Source organism: Pseudonaja textilis, chromosome 12 (genome assembly GCF_049901715.1).
Source record: "Pseudonaja textilis isolate UNSWEBS1 chromosome 12, rPseTex1.2, whole genome shotgun sequence".
Lineage (NCBI taxonomy): Eukaryota > Metazoa > Chordata > Lepidosauria > Squamata > Elapidae > Pseudonaja > Pseudonaja textilis.
This window is the reverse complement of record NC_142001.1, coordinates 2,311,515-2,325,325: the sequence shown is the minus strand read 5'-3', so window position 1 is coordinate 2,325,325 and position 13,811 is coordinate 2,311,515. Positions and strand designations below refer to the sequence as shown.

General features: G+C 39.9%; 1 protein-coding gene across 2 annotated transcripts in view; it reads right to left on the bottom strand.

The window, feature by feature from the left end:
• The window catches only part of LOC113437917 (vascular endothelial growth factor receptor kdr-like), a 183,757-nt gene that overhangs the window by 81,164 nt on the left and 88,782 nt on the right, over window positions 1–13,811 (bottom strand). The window lies entirely within an intron of this gene.

The following is a 13,811-nucleotide window of genomic DNA, read 5'->3' as shown; positions in this document are numbered from 1 at the left end:
GCAGTATTCTTGGTTTTACCGAAGCATTATAAAATGGTATTAACACTTCACCACATGTCATTCTTGCTTTTAAGCCTGACGCACCTCACGAGACAGCTTCTTCTATCTAAATCAAAGCCCTGAACGTTTTGGAAGCCCTGTTCCTAAGGCCCCATTTCACAGAATCACAGACTACAAGGGCTGAAAGGGACCTTGGAGATCTTCTAGTCCAACCCCGTCCAAGGCAGGAGACCTTACATCATCCTGATCAAATGGTTGTCCGATCTTTTCTTGGAAATCTCCAGCGCTAGAGATCCCACAACCCCTGGAGGCAAGCTGTCCCACTGATTAATTTCAAACTTCTTTCAGAATCAGCTATGAATTATTAGAAAAAAGCAGAGGAGGAACAGTTGTCCCAGGGTGGCGTTCAAATGTGAGCTGAATCGACGGTTCTCACAAGAGTCAGAATGCAGAGAGTTGGGGGAGGGAGCTTGCTATTTTGGTCCACTTGGATTTGCATAAGAATTTGCATAAGCAGCCTTTCATGTTGCTTTTCTTAGCGTTTGTCCCCATTGTTGCAGCATCCACTTGTTTTGCCCTGTACCCTGTTCTTTCAGCCAAACTCACTAGCAGATGATGTGACAAGGAGTTTTGTTTTTCAGCTGGATGCTGATCTAGGCTAAAATTTGGGAAAGTCTGGTCCAAAGTCACCCAGGTCCTTTCGGGGTCTAAGAGAGGCCTGAATCACGGATCTCTTTGCTCCTGACCTGATCACTTAACCATTTCAACACACTTGCTCTCTAAAAAACACCTTCCGATCCATGGAAGTTTGAACTGGAGACTTTGGTTAAACACATCTTTGTTATAACAAGTGAATAAAACCAGTAGAATGGCTTGCTTGAAAAAAGAGGTTTCTTTTCTGGTGGAATTCAACCAGTGGAACTTCAGAAGTTGTGGGAGCTCCATCACTGGAGGCTTTTAAGAAGAGACTGGACAGCCATTTGTCTGGAATGGTCTAGGCTTAAAGACCCCTAAGGAGTCTTCCAACTCATGATGTTGATGATGATGAAAATATCCTTTTCTCTAGTAGTCTGCATGTTCTCCTGGCTTTGCCAGGTAGAGAAATTCTTCCCTATTTCTAACTGTTTCTCATTCTACTCAATGAAAGAGAATTTTGAAGATTCTTCTAAAATGCCTTTCAAAGGAGGAGAGAATTTTTCTTCTCATCACAAATTCGTGCAAAAGGTTGAAAAACTGTTTCTGTCCTGCATTGTGTCAGATCTGCAGGTGACCCACGCTGAAATGTACAATTTTTCTCTCTGCTTTCCAGCTCATTGCCTTTGTATAAAGAACAAAAGAAACTGGGTTTTTAAGCAGCTCCTTTTCAGTATGCACAATTGCACATGTGGCCACAATCCATGCCAAAATTTCTATATAACTTGAGTCAGACTTGAAATTAAGCATCTCTTGATGAATTTAATGAGACAAGGACTTCAAAACAAAGTTGTTGTTTTTTTAAAATAAAAGCTTCTGTCTCGCCTAGACAAACATTCCTACCTAATTGGAAGGATCTGGAACTTACTAAAATGACACTCTTGGAAAAAAAAAACTAATGAGAGGTGAATTGGCAGGGAAGCTTCTGTTGACACCAGAGTCACACATTGCTACAAATAACCTGCTTTGTTTTTAGATACACAACTTTAATTGCTCTGAAGTCTCACCCAGCCATTTAGTTCAAGCCCAATCTCTGAATTTCAAGCTTAGCAAAACAAATTTCAGAGCCACTTGATGAAATTCTGTTGACAGGCTCAAATGGTTGACTTGTTCCAATGCAATGTTTCCAATTGATTCAAAAAGTCAAGTTGATTATGTATGTTAGTTCAGCCCTGAATTGACTTGACAAAATGATCTTTTTGCCTTCCAAACTGCACCATTAATTTGAAGCATCCAATTCAGTAATTGATCTGAAACATCGTTCCAATTCAGAAAGATGATCTGATCTGATTAAATCACTTTAGAAGCTTGAACCAGTTCGAATATCAAATTGACCTCTGGTGTCATAATGATGCACAGCTTGTTTTTTTAGATGTAGGTCATCTGATAACTGCAATAGGGGTGGATTCGCACATAGGAAAGAACAGCTACCGGATACATTGCAATTTGGAGAGAAATAGAGTAGAATTACAGCTACTTCCATGACAGAGGCATAACGGAAAACTTTCCTGTCCAGCATTGCAAGTCTGTGTGACTCAGTTCCTATTTCTTGATCCACCCATGCAAATCTTTTATTAAATACATACAAGAAATATGTGCAGCCCATGTTCATGTGTAACAATAACTCTAAATCAGTTTTTTTTACAAAGTGTATGATGGTTTAATAAAAAGGCTCAATTCTGATTGTTAAGACAATGATAGTCCACCTGCATTGCAAACTTCACAACCCATTTCACTTAGCTAAAAGCTTGGGTGCAAATTGTCTCATGGTCTAATGAGCTGACTTCATGGACATCCACTTGTTTGGTTGTGTATGGAATGGTATAGCAATAGCACTTAGATTTAGTGCTGTGCAGCCCTGTCTAAGCAGTTTAAACATGTTGCTCCCAACAATTGCCAAGTTTGGAAGGAAGGAAGGCTGAGTCAACTTTGAGCTGGTCAGGATTGAACTGAATTAGCCTGCAATGCTGCATTCTAACCACTCCTCTCAGGGTCTCCTGCTTGAGCAGGGGGGGTGGACTAGAAGATCTTGAAAGTCACTTCCAGCCATGTCATTCTAGTTCTATGAAATTCAACTCCCAGAATTTCCCCGATAAAATCTTTGCCTTATGGTAAAAGAAGAATGTTTGCTAAAAGGTTGACTCAGCCTTCCATCCTTCTGAGGTGGGTAAAATGAGGGCCCAGATTGTTGGGGGCCAGAGGCCGACTCTGTACACCGCTTAGAGACCAGGGATGGAAAGCACTGTGAAGAAACATATAAGTCTAAGTGCTGTTGCTATATTTAAAGCTTGGAGAATGGACAAGTTTCACTATGTGGATAATTTGCATGGTTAAAGCAGACTTGAGTGGCATTTCCTAACTCCAGTTAAGCAGAGCATTATTTGCAAAAATATACACCCCTGTATTGGGAATTTCTTTTTTTAGTTTAATCCTAAAATGACTACTAGAACCTATATTTTTTCTGCCTTGATACTCTGCTTTCTCAGGCAAAGAAATCCTAACCATAACAGCAATTAATATTGCCTGAAGCTTCACAGCACTACAGATCCTCACGACCAACATAGATAAGAGCCTTTTACAACTGAAGTGATTAAAAAGAAGGGGAAAACTAATAAAAGGAAAGAGGCGGCTCTGAAATAGAGATGCTGGATTCCAAATGCAGGGTGGAAGTAAGGAAGAATGCTGTTCACTGCTCTTCTGGTTTGTAATTCCTTCCCAATGCAAACTAAATTTAATTTCATCAGAGTTTGATTAAATTTAATCATGACAGGCCAGGAAAGTGGAGATTCAAGAGAAACATAGTTTGGGACCAGAAATTGGCAATTCCCCCAAGCAGCTGGCGAGTTTGGAGGGGAACAGAATTTTGGCACTCTGTTGATCAAATCAGTTAAGAGATAAATCATTAGAAGGTCTGGGGTTTATAATGACCACTTCAACATCTATCTTAAACAATATAAGTAGTCCTCAACTTATGACCCCATTTGGAAACAGAATGCACAACTGTTGTGATGCACTTGGCATGGGATCCATGCTCATTTTCCAACCCAAAATTATGAAATGCATCACTTACATGCTCCTAGGTGTGGTGTATTGGTTGAAAAGCATGCAAGTAGAACTGAAAACAGTACTCGAGACTGGTGCGTGAGTTCCTTAAATCAGGAGACATTAGCTTTTGCTGGTTTAGCTGGGAGGTTCACTTTCAGGTACAATGTTATGGCAACATAAAGGGAGGAGGTCAACCTATTCTCTAAAGCAGAGGTCCCCAAACTTGGCAACTTAAAAGACTTGTAGACTTCAACTCCCAGAATTCTCCAGCCAGCTAGGCTAGTCTTAAAGTTGCCAAGTTTGGGGACCCCTAATCTAAAGAGTCAACCTATTTTCCAAAGCAGCTGAAGGCAGGACAAGAAGCAATGGACGAAAACTAATCAAGGAGAGAAGCAACACAGAACTAAGGAGACATTTCCTAACAGTGAAAACAATTAACCAGTGGAACAGCTTGCCTCCAGAAGTTGTGGGTGTGCTCCAACACTAGAAGTTTTTAAGAAGAGAATGGACAACCATTTGTCTGAAATGGTATAGGATTTCCTGCCTAAGCAGGGGGTTGGGCTAGAAGACCTCCTAGGCCCCTTCCAACTCTGTTATTCTGAATTTCCATTGCCAAGCAAGCTTGTTCTTAAGTGAGTCGTGTCCAATTTTACTACCTTTTGGCCATGGTTATTAAGCAAAGCGCTACAGTTGAATCTCATCATTAAGTGCATCCAGCTTCCCCCACTGGACTTTGCTTGTCAGAAGTCAGCTGGCAAAATTGCAAAGAGTGATCACACAACCCTGCAACTGTCATAAGTGCAAGTCAGTTGCCAAGCCCCAGAATTTTAACCATGTGATCATGGAGATGCTGTGACAGCTGTAAGTGGGATGACCAGTTCTAAGTAACTTTTTTCAGTGCCATTATTAACTTGAAACAGTCACTCTTTTGTACGTCAAGGACTTTATCTGTATAGCAGTAACTCTGATGATTAAAGTAATAATAACTCCAAGTACAGAATCCTGTAAAAATGATAAAACAAAAACAACAATTTCACCTAGCATAACTACATATGCTTCAGTATCTGAAAACTCTTCCATGGAACCCTAAGACTGCATCCCGGTGGTTTTATAGCATTTTATATGTACCCATGTTAAGAAATAATTTGTTACGCTTGGATAAATGCAGCAGTCTTTCACTACTCAGCTGCTTTGAAATTCATCCAATTTGGTATTCAATGCATTTTGATGTGAAAATTTTGTCCTGGTTCTCATCACTTGTTTGGTACTTAACACACAAGCAAGCCAGAACTTGCTGGTATCAGCTGCCTTATGGAAAAAAACTGTTTGGTGCTCACTGCACCTCCCAGAACCAATGAATGATGAGTACCAAGATACCACTGTGTTATACTTTTTTCTGTTGGGACTGTAAATATGGGCAAATCTTACCTTTTCCCTCCTTTTTTTACTTTCAGGGGGACGTAGGTACAGGTAGTCCTCGGCTTACAACAGTTTATTTAGTGACCCTTCAAAGTTACAACGGCACTGAAAAAAGTGACCCATGACCACTGTAGCATCCCCACATGGTCACATGATTAAAATTTAAAGGCAAATGACTCATGTTCTGGGGTCACATGATCCCCTTTTGCAACCTTCTGACAAGCAAAGTCAATGGAAAAGCCAGATTCAGTTTACAATAGTATTACTAGCTTAACAAGTGCAGTGATTTACTTAACGACTGTGTCAGGTTGTAAAATGGAGCCAAATTCATTTAACACTTTGCCACAGAAATTCTGGCCTCAACTACTTGTACTAGGAAAAGTTCCTTCTGTTCACCCAGACTTATTATTTTTCATTTGCTCTCTTAGCATATTGGATATAAATTGAAATCCAGTCAATTCAGTTTGCTGAATTCATTAAATTTAACTAATAATCTTTATTAACCATTGCAGAAGTTCATAATCTTAAATGACCATTGTGTTCTGACCAAGGCTTCCTAGACCATAACTACGCACACACTTATTTTAAATACAAGTCTTGTTTTATTGTAACACTGGGAATTATTTTCATTCCCAGCCAGTAATGAATCTCACAGTTCCTCGAGATAAGCACCCACCTTTCTTTCCTGTGAAGTGCTGCCAATAGCAGAAGTATCAAATGAACAAGAAAAAAACCCGACCAAAGTAAAAAGAGCTTCAAGAATGAATCTGAATTGAACAAATGACTTTGCTTCCTGCAAAGGTTTCATCATCTTTGCCTATCCTTTATACTTTACAGGAGGGGCAATCACCTCCCAGCCTTACTCCTGAGTCACCCTTTTTGTTTCAGGTGCTCTCGCCTTCTAGCAGCTCTGTGCACACACTCACTGGGAACAGACTCCCCTGGGTCCTCTGCCTTGCTGCTGCTGGACTCCAAAGGCTCCAGAGGCAGCTCCCCGCTCCCAGATGGTACTGGCCCCATTTCTGCATCGGACACAGGACCTTCATCTGAGTCCTCTCCAGACTCCTGGACTCATCCCCTTTCTTTCTCACTGTCCAATTCCACTGCCGTCTGCACAGGCTGCTGGTGAATCACAGCACATTGGAGAAATTTCAACAGGGAAAAGAATTGCTCAATGAAAAGAGAAATTTAAAAATCACGCTAAACCTGGACAAGGAGTGAATTGGAGCTAAGAAAAAAAATAAGAAAACAATTAAAACTAATTAAAACTAATTAAAACAATTAAAACATTTGACCATTCATATCTCATGCTTTGGATGTTTCCTCACTTAGTCAAATAACTAAACCTTAGAAAATCATTTTTAAAAAAAAACAAAAATAAAGCTAGCTTCTAGATCTCTCCAAAGGGAGGTTTCTGGGCTGAGAAATTAGTTTGTCGCTAAAATTACCAGATTTTATTACATTAACTTCCGAAAGCTGTGAAGTGCCTCCTATGAGTCTTATGACTATCACATTGTTGTTTGTTTCTTATTATTTATGCTGATTCCTTATTTAGTATATAATAACTAATCACCGTGTTGTATTATGATTTACGATGATTGTATTTTATGATTATGATCATGATTTATCAGCTTCTACACCGGAAACAAGTTCCTTGGGTGTCTAATCACACTCGGACAAATAAAGTATTCAGTTCCCTTCCCTTCCAGTCCAGTCCAACAAAATTTGCCATGTTTAGGGCCAAACCCTGTGCTTTGTTAGAGCCAATCCTAAGAACAGGAAAAGGCCACTGAATAGCTAAAATCAGTTTGTATCATTTCATAAAATGGCCTAATAAATTTTCCAGACAGCTTTGTTGGAAATGCTGTTGCAGCATAAAAAGTCCCTGGAAAGATCTTTATACAATTTCAGTTTATTTGTTTTAGGGTGAGAAGAAAATTTTCCTTGCTTCACTGTAAGTAGCTTTAAAGTCCCCCTGTACTTGCTTTGTACTCTGGCCGGAATAACTATGTTCTCTCACGTTTCTCATTCTTGACTCCCCAGGCTATGGAGTCGCCAGCTGTTTGTTAAGATCACCTTTTGCTCTCTGTCTCTCTCTCACTCTCTCTTTCTCCACCCATCTCAAATACTTCAAGACATTTGCTCCATGAAGCTCTGGCTCTCCTCAGAAATCTCCTCCAAGAAAACACAAACAGTGCAAACCACCAACTTCTTGGAGGCTCTTGATGTGCAAATATGTAAAGGAAGAAGATATATATATTCTAACCAGTGGATTACTGCTTGGAGCTTCACGAGGTCTCTACAGAAAACCAACAGGAGAAGCTGCTCTTGCCAGATTCAATACCACCAGTCTCCAGAGCAGGCTGGGAGTATGGGTGGCCCAGACAGAAAGCTTCTATGAGTGAGGAATAATTCTTGCAGTTTAATTCCTGAAAGGTCCAGAGGTTAGGTGGGAAAGGCATTGCTGGACTCTTCTGGTGGTAAAAGGATCACCTGGATCTGCTCACACAACCTAAGTCTGATCAAGTATGAACAGGGCAGTACATTTCAGCCCTACATGTCCTTTTTAAAATGTCCTTCTTTTCTTTCACAAGTTATCATGTCTCTACCAACTCCTAACCCTAATCCTAATGCTAATCTATCTGTAACCTTAATCCTTGCTCTTGTGGATCAGGATCAGGTCAAAATGGTTGGGTCTCTCCTGTTATTCTGCTATTTTTATGGTTAGTTGCTCAACCAGCTACATGTTTAGACTGAATTTTCATCCACATCCAGAGAACATAGAATAATAGGCTTGGAAAGGACCTTAGAGGTCCAATGCTCTGCTTGAACAGGAGACCCTATACCAGGGGAACCCAAACTTGGCCACTTTAAGTCTTGTGGACTTCAACTCCCAGAATTCTGGCTGGAGAATTCTGGGAGTTGAAGTCCACAGGTCTTAAAGTGGACAAGTTTGGAGACCTCTGCCCTATATTATTCCAGACAAATGGTTGTCCAGTCTCTTCTTAAGAGTCTCCAGTGAGGGAGTGCCTACAACTTCTGGAGGGAAGCAGTTCCACTGGTTCATTGTTCTGTCAGGAAATTTCTCCTTACTTCTAGGTTGGATCTCTCTTGAATGATCTTAGACTAGATATACCTAGTTCCCTCAATTATTCATCAATATTAATAATATTGTAATAATATTGTGATGAAAAATTGTTCATCAATAATAACAATATTACTGTTATCAATTTGTCACACAGTCAGCCAAATGTTTATTTGGATTTGGCATTCTTATTATTATCATTACGGGTAATCTACAAAAACTTAATTAGAATGCAGTATGGTAGGCAAACTCTGCCCACAGCCAGGCGTTTGATCCTGATGGACTCAAGGCATAGCCTTCCATCCTTCTGAGTTCAGTAAAATGAGGATGCTGATTGTTGGGGACAAGATGCCAACTCTGTAAACTGCTTAGAGAGGGCTATGAAGCACTATGAAGCAAAATATAAGTAAGTGTTATTGCTGTTGCTATAAGATCTTAACCTTTCCATTTTCCAAAACTTTCTCAATTTGATTATTATAGTCAGTTTGGGAAATTTTGCTGCAGCCATTGACCGAATGGTCAATTGTTTCATCTTTTGCACTACAAAAGTGACATTTGTTAATTATGAATTAGTTGACAAAGCTTGTTTCTGACCTTATTATTATTAGATGTTTCTGAGTTAGTGTTGACTCCTGACAACTGCCCAGACACATCTTTGCAATTTTCTTTGCAAGTTTTCAGAAGGTTTTCAGAACTGCCATCTTCCCAGGGCTGAGAAAGGAGAACTACTCAAGGCCACCTGTAGGTGACTTCATGCCTAAGGTGAGAACAAAACTCAAAGTCTCCTGCTTTCTAGTCTGGTGCCTTTCACCACAGCACTAAACTGGCAGCAAATTTGTTTGGACCTATTGGCAAACTTTCTTGAACATCCTGATTAAGTATTGCTCATCTTATCTCATCTTACGCATGGTTTATAGTCTGGATATTTAACATGATATTTGCACAATATCTGTAAATATTATTTGCATGATATTTGCATGACATTTCAAATTGATGGCCCTTAGCCATGGTGAAGTATGAATGAAATTGTTTCTGGCAGTTAGCATACAGAAACAATTAGTTTCTAGTTTATTATATGCAACTGCAATCAATATATGTCAGCTTTTGCTATATAAGATAAGGAGGCTTTGGACAATGATCAAATTATCATTATTATAATAAAAAGGCTCATCCAATGAAGCTGACTGGAAGGAGCTGTAGAACAAACATTCTTTCTAAATTACAGAATCGACCTGTGGGGTTTGTTGTCACAAGTTGCTATATTGGCTACTTACTTTTCATGGCTTTAAAGGGGAGTGGAAATTTTTTAAAGAGGATGGTTCTATCAAGGGAGCCCCTTTGATGTAGTGGTTAAGGCATCAGGCTAGAAACCAGGAAATTCTAGATCCACCCAGGAAGCTGACTGGGTGATCCTGGTCCAGTTATTTTCTCTCAGCCCTAAGAAGGAGGCATTGCCAGTATCTAGGTGGGCCATGAATCATCATCATTTTATTGATATCGCTGTACCAGGAGATACCAGACTCAAACAAAAAGAACTGGATAAAATCACTTAGGACGCTGGCAGCAACCCCTATCAACCATTAGCACCAGTCACTGGTATTCGTGACAATTTGTAAATGTTCAGTTGACTGAGTTTCATGTTTAATGAATAAAAGAGAAATAATAACAACAATAATAGTAGTAGAAGAAGAAGAAGAAGAAGAAGAAGAAGAAGAAGAAGAAGAAGAAGAAGAAGAAGAAGAAGAAGAAGAAGAAGAAGAAGAAGAAGAAGAAGAAGAAGAAGAAGAAGAAGAAGAAGAAGAAGAAGAAGAAGAAGGAAGAAGAAATGAAAAAAAGACCTACAAATAGAAATAGAACAACTATGCCAAAGACAAGCAAGGGTATTACCAATAGTCATAGGCGCCTTGGGTGCAAAATAACTGGAGCATCACTTGAACACCACAGGCACTGACAAATTTGCCATCAATCAATTGCAGAAGGTAGTTTTACTTGGAACAGCTTCCATCCTGTGGCGATAGCTGTAACACCATCAAACATCCAGATTTGCCTATCCCAGATCCTTGATAAGGACTCAGTTAGTAGACAAAAATGCCAAACCCAGTCTGAACACCTGGCTGACTATGCAAATAATAATATAAAATATATAATAATAATAATAATATAATTGCTCAGACTGACTACAAACAACATCACAACACAGTCGCTCAGATGGTCCACTGGAACTTGTGTCACAACTACCATCTACCTGTAGCAAAGAACTGGTAGGATCATAAGCCTGAAAAAGTGGTCAGAAATGAGCATTCAAAACTACTGTGGGACTTCTGAATACAGACTGATAAAGTTTTGGAATACAACACCCAAGATATCACAACTGTGGAGAAGAGAAAAGTGTGGATCGTCGACATTGCCATACCTGGTGACAGCAGAATCGACGAGAAACAACTTGAAAAAATCACCAGATATCAGGACTTGAGAACTGATCTACAGAGACTCTGGCATAAACCAGTACAGGTGATTCCAGTCGTCCTCGGCACACTGGGTGCTGTGCTTAAAGACCTAGGCAAGCACTTGAAAACAATTGGCACTGACAAAAGCACCCTTGGTCAGCTGCAGAAGGCCACCGCCGATACATCACACAGTTCTAAATGCTTGGGAAGTGTTCGACTAGTGATTTGTGATATGAAACCCAGCATAGTTATCTCGTTTGCTGTGTACACTGTTGTTTTTTGTGTATAATAATAATAGAAAGAACAATAACAACAACAAGATGGTGGCCTTGGTTTGATTGGTTGACCCCAGGAAGCCATAGGTTTATATCAGGGTATTAGTAAATTGGCAGTTTGATTTTCAGTCCCTTCCTAATTATTCCTATCATAGAATTGACTTGTGTTTTACAAAATTAACACACACTGGTGTTTAGAAAACTGAGAGTGTGCTGACAAGGAGGGAAAGTTAAATATATAGCAATTGTTGAAGTTCAGCCATGTGCTAACCATTAATAATAACAATCCTAATAAATAATCACCTAATAAAACTGATGTTCTATCACTCTGACATAGAACTCACTATCCCCATATTCATTTATATTAAAGCCAGTCAAATCTTTGGCAGAAAAACAAACGATCTCTGGACGTTTTTTTTTACATGCAGGAAGGGTTTTTTTTTAGAATAATCTGCTACCAAAAATGAAACATCTGTTCTTTATTATCTCTCACTTGTCCTCTTTGCAAAGTAATATTTCTCCACAGTGCACATTATCAGCATTTCTTGAGCCAGTCATGTTTTCGATAAGTGACATCTTTACAATAATTGCAATAATGGTTCCCTAATTAATTCACCCTGCCAGAATGATGCATGACAGAAGAACAATAGGGAGTACTTGTGTGTGAAATTTCACACAAATTTGGAAACAGCAAGCTGACAAAATCATTAAGGCCCCTGGGCTGGCTGGACCTGAGACAACACACAACCAATGTTTGTGTTGGCTGCTGGAGTTCCATGCCAAGTGTGTTTAGTTGGTCCTGTTATTTAGGAACGGTCTTATTCTTATGCTAAAGCAAACAAGCAATGATTGTGATATTTGCATTGGAGAAGTTACATTAACCATATTTTATATGCCACTGACTGATCCAAGCAACTGTTATATTGCCTAAATTGGTCCTGTAGCTAGTCAAATGGGTTTACTTGCCCACTAGCTGGTCACATTTGATGATTACGTTTCAAAACACACACCTACGCTTACATGTAAGAACAGACATTTTGTACAGACAAAAGGCTGCTGTTGTTGTTGGGCACTAAATCTATTCATTTAACAGAATAACAGAATAACAGAGTTGCAAGGGACCTTTGAGGTCTTCTAGTCCAATCCCCTGATCAGGCAGAAAACCCTATACCATACCAGACAAATGGTTGTCCAATCTCATCTTAAAAGCAATCATTGTTGGAGCACCCACAAAGTCATTCGACTGATTGTTCTAACTGTCAGAAAATTTCTCCTTTGTTCCAGGTTGCTTCTCTCCTTGATTTAGTTTGCATCCATTGCTTCTTGTCCTGCCCTCAGGTGTTTTGGAGAATAGCTTGACTCCCTCTTCTTTGGGGCAGCCCTTCAAATACTGGAACACTGCTCTCATGTCTCCCCTAGTCTTTCTTTTCACTAGACAAGACATACTCAATTCCTTCAACCATTTTTCATACGTTTCAGCCTCCAGCCCCCTAATCATCTTTGTTGGTCTTCTTTGCACTCTTTCTAGAGTTTCGGCATATATTTTTCTGTTGTGGCAACCAAATCTGGATGTAATATTGCTGGATTAACACTTCACATGATCTGGATTCTATCCCTCTGTTAATGCAGCCTAGGATTGTGTTGGCTTTTTTGGCTGCTGCAACACACTGCTGGCTCATATTTAAGTGCCAGCAGTGTACTGCAACTGCTAATTTCATCAATGTAGCAATTGATGAATTGCTTTACACAACCATCTCTCTTTCTCTGTGTCTCTTTTCCCACATGTAAGTGCAAGCACACAAACTGACATATTTTTTTGCATTTCTTGAATTCTTTGTCAGTGGTTAACCACTTCTTTTTGCTTGCTTTATTGGCACCTGAGGTGTCTGCAAAATAAGTTAAAGTGGCCCCCAGACCCTTAGAATTGGGCTCTTTTTAACTGCATTTGGAGGGCTTCAATCACTATATGTGAGTTCCATTTTGATGTTTATTAACACCCCAAGCAGATGCCCTGGTTCTACTCACACAGATGCCTGGTACAAAACTGAAACAGAGAAACCAGACTGATTCGTCATCTCATCTCTTGGTAAAAAAAGAATATCTCTCTAAATAGCTCTTGAATAAGAAGAGAAAGTTGGTGGCATCCTCAGCACAGGATCCTGCTGTTCCAGCACTTGGAAGGGATGCCAGGGTCAAGGCAGAGTTGAAGTGACTGACTTCAATCTCATTGCACAATCTTCCCACCAGCAGTCTGAAGCCCTCACAGCTCCTGGTGCTTCCATGAAAATATAAGAAAAGCCTCAGGCGGGAACTCATAAAGCATAGACTCATGGGGCTGGAAAGAACCTCCGAGAGCTTCTAGTCCAACCCCCTGTTCAAAGCAGAAGACCTTATACCATCTCGGTCAATGGTTGTCCAGTTTATTTTTGAAATTTTCCAGCAATGGAGCACTCACAACTCCAGGAGGCAAGCTATTCCATGGATTAATTGTTTTCACTCTCAGAAAATTTCTCCTTACTTCTAGGTTGGATCTCTCTTTAATGATCTTCCGCCCATTACATCTTCTCCTGCCCTCTAGTTCTTTGGAGAGTAAGTCCCTTTTCTCTGTAATATCCCTTCCAGTATTGGAAGACAGTTATCACGTTCCCCCTTAATCCTTTCTAAGATCTTTCCAGAAGTGGTTCTCTACTGAAAGGAATTCTGCCTTTTCAAAGTTGGAGAATTCCTTTTGCAGAAACTGTCCATACAATCTGTCTATATGCACATTTGGTGGAAAATTCTGAAAGGTCAAGAATGGACTTGCTGATGTGAGGAGCTTTCTGCTTCCAACTCACACTATTTCTGCTA